The sequence below is a fragment of the Rhinopithecus roxellana genome, chromosome 12 (genome assembly GCF_007565055.1).
Source record: "Rhinopithecus roxellana isolate Shanxi Qingling chromosome 12, ASM756505v1, whole genome shotgun sequence".
NCBI classification, from domain to species: domain Eukaryota; kingdom Metazoa; phylum Chordata; class Mammalia; order Primates; family Cercopithecidae; genus Rhinopithecus; species Rhinopithecus roxellana.
In genome coordinates this window covers 129,742,616-129,748,987 of record NC_044560.1, presented here as the reverse complement: position 1 = coordinate 129,748,987, position 6,372 = coordinate 129,742,616, and the positions used below count along the sequence as shown (strand labels likewise).

At 43.5% G+C, this 6,372-nt stretch overlaps 1 pseudogene across 1 annotated transcript; it reads right to left on the bottom strand.

The window, feature by feature from the left end:
• Nucleotides 1-2,340: 2,340 nt before the first annotated feature.
• LOC104658633 lies at nucleotides 2,341-2,891 on the bottom strand (annotated as a pseudogene). The gene has a single exon (XR_747452.2). The product of XR_747452.2 is annotated as a protein shisa-5 pseudogene (transcript).
• Between the last annotated feature and the right edge of the window lie 3,481 nt (nucleotides 2,892-6,372).

Sequence of the window (6,372 nt, the reverse complement as noted above, 5' to 3'; positions counted from 1 at the left end):
AGACGCACATGCATATTTATATGTGTTAGATGTTAATATATATTTATATAAATTTAATATATGTATAAATATTTGTATAAATATACAAATATTTATATATAATGTGCCATTTTAACCACTTTAAAATGTGCAATCATATAAAATTAACCACACACACAGTGTTACATTACCATCACCACTATTTATCCTAGAAAATTTTTATCATTTTAAACTAAAGGTCTTTATCTTTTAAGTAATAGCTCCCTATTTTTTCCACCCTAGACCTTGATAATCTCTAGTCTACTCTCTGTCTCTATGAATTTACCTATTCTTGATGTTTCATATAAATGGAATCATACACATATGTCATTTTGCTTCTGGCATATTTCACTTACCATAATGTTTTCAAGGTCTATGAATGTTCCAATGTGTGTCAGAGTTTTGTTCCTCTTTATGGCAGATTAACATTCTGTCGTATGTGTCACCACATTTGTTTATTCATGTGTTAATGAGCACTTGGATTGTTTTCACATTTTATTTTTGTGAGTAATGCTGCAATCAACATTCCCATGTAAGTACCTGTTTGAGTCCCTGGATTCAATTCTTTGGGTATATAGCTAGGAATGGATGCTGTTTCATATGAGAATTCTATGATTAGCTCCTTGAGGAACAGCACAACTGTTTCTCCTAGTGGCTGTACCTTTTTATAATCTCACCAGCAATGTATGAGGATTCCAAATTCTACATAAGGCTTTCACTTGTTATTTAACATTTTAAAAGAATGGTAGCCATATTTGTAGGTGTAGTGTGGGATCTCATTGTGGCTTTGACTTTGTATTTTCCTAGTGACTAATGATGTTGAATTTCTTTTCATGTCCCTGTTGATGATTCGCATATCTTCTTTGAAGAAATGTCTATTTGAGTCCTTTGCCCATTTATATAAATTGGGTGGTTTGTCTTTTTGTTATTGAGTTGTAGCAGTTCTTTATATATTCTGGGCATGAAACCATTGTCTATGTGATTTGCAACTATTATGTCTCATTCTGTGTTTGGTCTTTTTATTTTCTTGATAATATCCTTTGATGCACAAAAGGCTTGCATCTTTAGCCCAGTTTATCTGTTTTTCCTTTTTGTTTGTCATGCTTTTGGGTCATACCTGAGAATGTATTGCACATTTGAGGTCATTAAGTTTTACCCCTATGTCTCTTTCTTTTGTTTTTCCAAACAATTGCATTTATTATAAACAACAGTACAGACCGTAGACTCAGAAACACAGCAGATTCGAAGCTAAGACAGCTCTGGTGAAACACTAATAGAGGGAGGAGGAACACTGAAGTATTCATGTCTGGGCCAGAGCTACCATCCAGGGTCCCGTACCCCACCTTTGGTCCAGATGGCCCCTTGGCCCAGGTGTCCCTGCTGCCAGAACACCCTGGACTGGGGTAAGGAGTTGGATAGTCCATGAGGTTGGTGTCAGGGGAAGCAGGGACTCACAGTTGCCAGGTTGTCCGTCTCCTCTGAACCAATTTCCCTCCACAACCCTGGGATTTCAGTCTCATATCAACTATCATGTTTTAAAACAGAAAACAGGCAAAATGTTTGGCTAAAATAAAATGAAAACACTGCAGGGAAGGGACCTGAGTGTACTGGTGGACAGGAGCCCTGCTCACCTGTGGGAAGGGGAGGGCCAGCAAGGGCAGCAGAGCTCCCTGTGGGCAGCTAAGCTGTGTGTGGATGTGGCCCTCTGGGTGGTCCCAGGGAAGATGCAGGGACAGGGGACAGTCCAGGCAGACAGCTATCAGGTGAGTAGGGCTCTGCCTGAGGTGTTCTGGCATCAGGGGGCTGCCTGACCCCCAACAGGCATGACACAGGCTCCAGGGAGCAATGGGACATCTGCCTAAAGGATCAAAGCCCAACTTGGTCAGATCCCAAGCTTTGCCTGCGTCACCTTGAGCAGCAGCTGGCTATGCTGCCGAAACCAGGACACATCTGCATCATACAGAAAACCGCACCATCCTGGTGTGACAGGCCACACTTGGTCACCTTAGGGTAAGCTGGAGAAGAACTCCAGATGTGCTCTGGAGAAACCCCTACCTCTCAGGGGCCACCTGACAGGGTGCCCCCACCACCCCATTCTTTGAGTTTGGCTTGAGATTTTAGGAAGCATAATTTCAGGTGAGGAAGAGAACAAAGTCTGGTCCCAGCCCACTCTGGCAAGGATCGTTCCCCACCTCCTCAGCATCAGAGGAACCCACATATACAGGCAACACACCCACAGCACGCCTGGGCCATAAGGAACCGTGCCTGCACACCACTCACACACAACAAAACCAAGTGGCAGCCAGAGAGGCCGGGGGATGCTCAGAGGGCCGCCTTCAGGGCATTCATGTAGGCTGGGTTGTAAGGAGGCTGGCTGGCAGGGTAGGGCACGGTTGCTCCTCCAGCCAGGGTCTCATGGTAGGCTGCCGGGCCCATGGGCTGGGCCGGGTAAGATGATGGGTACTGCATTGGGTAGGGTGCTGCTGGCATCCCTGGCTGAGGCAGCATGGTGTGGTAGCCCTGGTAGCTTGGTCCAGGGTAGCTGGGCGGCACACTTGGAGGCTGAGGATAAGGGTTGTGCACCACAGTGGTGGATGTGGTGGTGGTGACAACTGGATGTGGTCAGCGGCAGGTCTTGTATAGGCAGCAGCAGGAGCAGGTGAAGCAGATGATGATAGTGATGACAGACAGCACAAAGATGGTCAGGCCAACGGTCAAGGTTGCTCCGAACCCCATGTTAGCCTCTGCCTTCACCCAGAGGCCTCCTGTACCCCTGGGCTTCCCCTCTTCCCATCGTGGGCCACTCAGATTCAACTTCCTCCCCTTTCGGAGAAAAGGAAAGCAAATCTACTCCATATGATGTCGGGCACAGGAAGCACCTCCTATGTCTCTTTCTAATATATTTTTATGGTTATAGATCTTATAATTAACTCACTGATCTATTTTTAGATAATCATTTGATATGGTTGGAAGCATAGTTCTCTAAGTTTATTGTTTTGCATGTGGTTATCTAATTGTTTTCGCACCGTTATTTGAGAGGATGATTGTTCCTCCATTAAATTATCTTGACACCCTTATGCAAGAGCAATGAACTATAAGGGTGAGGATTTATTTCTGGACTCTCAATTCTATCCCTTTGGTCCCTATTTGTATTCTTATGCCAGCAGCTTCTGTTTTTAATAGTTGTAATGTTTTGTGAAATTTCAAATAAGAAAGCTCAAGTTCTGCAATTTGTTTTGGCAAAATTGTTTTGGCTATTTCAAGGGTACTTTTTTGAAAAGCAAGGAGGTCAATGTTTTGCAACTGGAAAAGCCTTTTTTGTGTTCTTTCAGCAGGAAATTTTGCTGTCTAGGGATCTTTTCAGGAACTTTATCAAAGTAGGTAAATTATCACCACTTCCTTTGCTGAGGTACTGTGTTAAAATGTGTGTTGCCTCCCATTGAGGAATTGAGAGACCCTGGAAGCACTTGCCCACGTGGTGAGGGACAGTGAGCTCCTTAATGAGGGGCACAGAAGACATTGCTTTGGGACACAATGTTGTCAGTGGAGCTGTGTGCATCTGTACTTCTTTATTTTTTTTACAAGTTGCATCTCTGCTGGACATATTAGATATTGAAATCTTTGTTCATTCTCTTGGTTCTGTGTTGGCTGACCTGTCAGCTGGAGCTGGAGGACGTGCCTGGCAGGGGAGTGACCCCCCATGGGAAAGAGCAGGGCTCAGCAGAGTGACAGCAGCCGGGACCCAGAGAAGCCAGTGAGGTTTGACTCTTAGAAGCCAAAGACCAGCAGGTGGGTGTCCTCAGGGGAAAATGGACTGCACTGGCACCCATTGCAGTTGACTGGAAAAAGGTTAGAGGCTTTGGATATTCCATTTTCTCTCTCAGCTCTTCAGCAGAAGATTTGGGCCCTGGGCTGGCACTGTCCTGCAGCAGGGTCAGGGTGGACAGGAATGGCTGCATATCAGGCCTAATTCCTTGTCATCCTCTCAGGCATTGCCACTGAAGATGGAGAATTTTGTTCAGAGGCCCAGCCTGGGCACATGGGAGGAACCACCTTATTAAAATTAAGAAAACAGTATGCATGCTTTATTCTTCTAGAATAATTATTAATGTCATGTTTTACAATGTATCTCTTAAAGGAATGGTGAGAATCAGCTACATAATGTATGTTTTAAGTGATCTTTTCTATGATTGCAGCTTTTATATGTTCTTATAGAAACCATTTCCTTTGGGAACACACAGGCAGTATCTCTGTGTTCATTTCTACTGGGAAATCTTTATGCAAGGTGGAGAGGGTCACATTTCCTAATGAGAGATGGAAAGCATCTGACTACCAGAAAAAGTGTCCAAATGCTGCTGGTAATGATCATGGGGCTGCAGGTGGAGGTCAGTTTAAGGAGGTGTCAGGGAAAGTAATTTTGAGAGTCTTTTTTTTTTTTTTTTTTTTTTTTTTTTTTTTTTACAAAATCATGGGCAGAGGCCACCACCTGGACCCACCACATATTGGAATGGATGAGGAACATAAATAGAGCTCAGTAAATTAAGAATGAAATACAAGAGTGGGCAAGAGGTTTGAGAGGTCGACAGGTGTGAGAGGTGAATGGGTGAATGATGAGAATGTTCAAAACATCTTCTTTCTCCATAATAAGAGAGCATTTAGGCCCCTGAGCCAGTGTCCAGGCCAGGGGGAGCAGGATGTTGTCAGCTCTCCTGGCCAAAAGTGAGACTCCAGCAGTGTCCAGTTACTTGGTCCAGTTTGGGATTTGTTCATATTTTAAAAATGATCCGACAGTATATAATTTTGAAAATATACAAAAATCCCTATGCTACCATTCATAGATAGCCAAGATGGCCCTAAGATGGTGAGAGAATCAGAATGGGGTTTAGGTTTACGTTGTGTATTTTTTCTCCCAATATCTACAGAATTCCCTACATCCCACTTTTTAAAGTAACCCAGTGAGTGTCATTCCCTTTCACAGTTACAGACATTTCCAGTTCATGGTTACAGACCCTTGGAAAACCCACACCCTTTCTGCTGTGAGGTACAGGCAGCCATGTGGCATCACCTCTAAACATGCCTTCTGGGACATCAAATTGCTGATTAAGTAAAAGTCATTTCAATAGCTATTGAAGACCTCTATTTTACCCGTCTCACACTTGTAATTCTTCTACCAAGAGGTGATGGATTTTAGTGGTGATTTGCTTTTATAGATTAGTGTAGATTAATGCTTCTGCCAGGGGCAGTTTTTTCACTGGGAAAAGCATTTGGCAAAGTCTGGAGACATTTCTGGTTGTCAGAGCTGGGGGAGGGAGTCCTGCTGGCCTTGAGTGGGTAGAGTCCCCAGATAGTGTTGAACATTCTAGAGCTCACAGAGCCCCACCCGCATGACCACTACAAAGTTCAATGCTGAGGAGTGGAGAGCCCTGATGTGCATCCCCTAACTTCCCTGGAGCTTTTTACCTTCTCCTTCCATCAGTTTCTACTACTTTCTCACCTCAGCTTACTCCTTGAACCTGAATGCCCTCCACTTGAACTTGCCCTTAGTTTAAGAACTGCTGTAATCTCTTGACTTCCTTGGCCCCTTTCTGATTCTTAGCAAGGTGTCCTCTAGAGGGCACCCTCACCTTTCCTGGAGCTTTCCCAGGATCCAGATGCCCCTGCCTTGTGTGGGCACCAGAGATATGACCTTGTGCCTGTGTCCCTAAAGGTCCTGTCACTCGAGACCTTTGTGTGAGAGCAACTGAGGTGATATCTGTGAGAGCAACTGAGGTGATATTACCCTCCTCTACTTTTCTTGGAACATAAAAATATGTGCAAACCTTGTAGAGTAAAATTTCTTAATGCATGTGAAAATTTTAAAAATATATATTTTTGCCTCCCAAACTTTACTGGGAAAAATGTATCACAGTCCCAGTCATAAAAAATGACACCTAATCAGGGTTATTCACTGTATTGTTTGTTTAACAGCAAAATATTGGGGACAACCTAGACTTTCACCAGCACAATGCTAATTAAACAGGTTACCTTATATCTGCACAATAGAATATGATGCAGCTGCATAAAAAGTATAGAATCTTTCATGTATTCACATGGAAACACCTCCATGTTCTATTTTAGTTATAGCATCTAAACGTCACAGAATAAGATGCAGTTTTTGTACTAGATCTGACCTGAGAACATTATTTTTACTTTTTTTTTTTTTTTTTAAATTTAAAGAGAGAGTATCTCACTCTCATACCCAGGCTGAAGTGCAATGGCGAGATCGTAATTGACTGCAACCTCAACCTTGTGAGCTCAAGTGGTCCTCCTGCCTCAACCTCCTGAGTAGCTGGAATCATAGGCAGGTGCCACCAT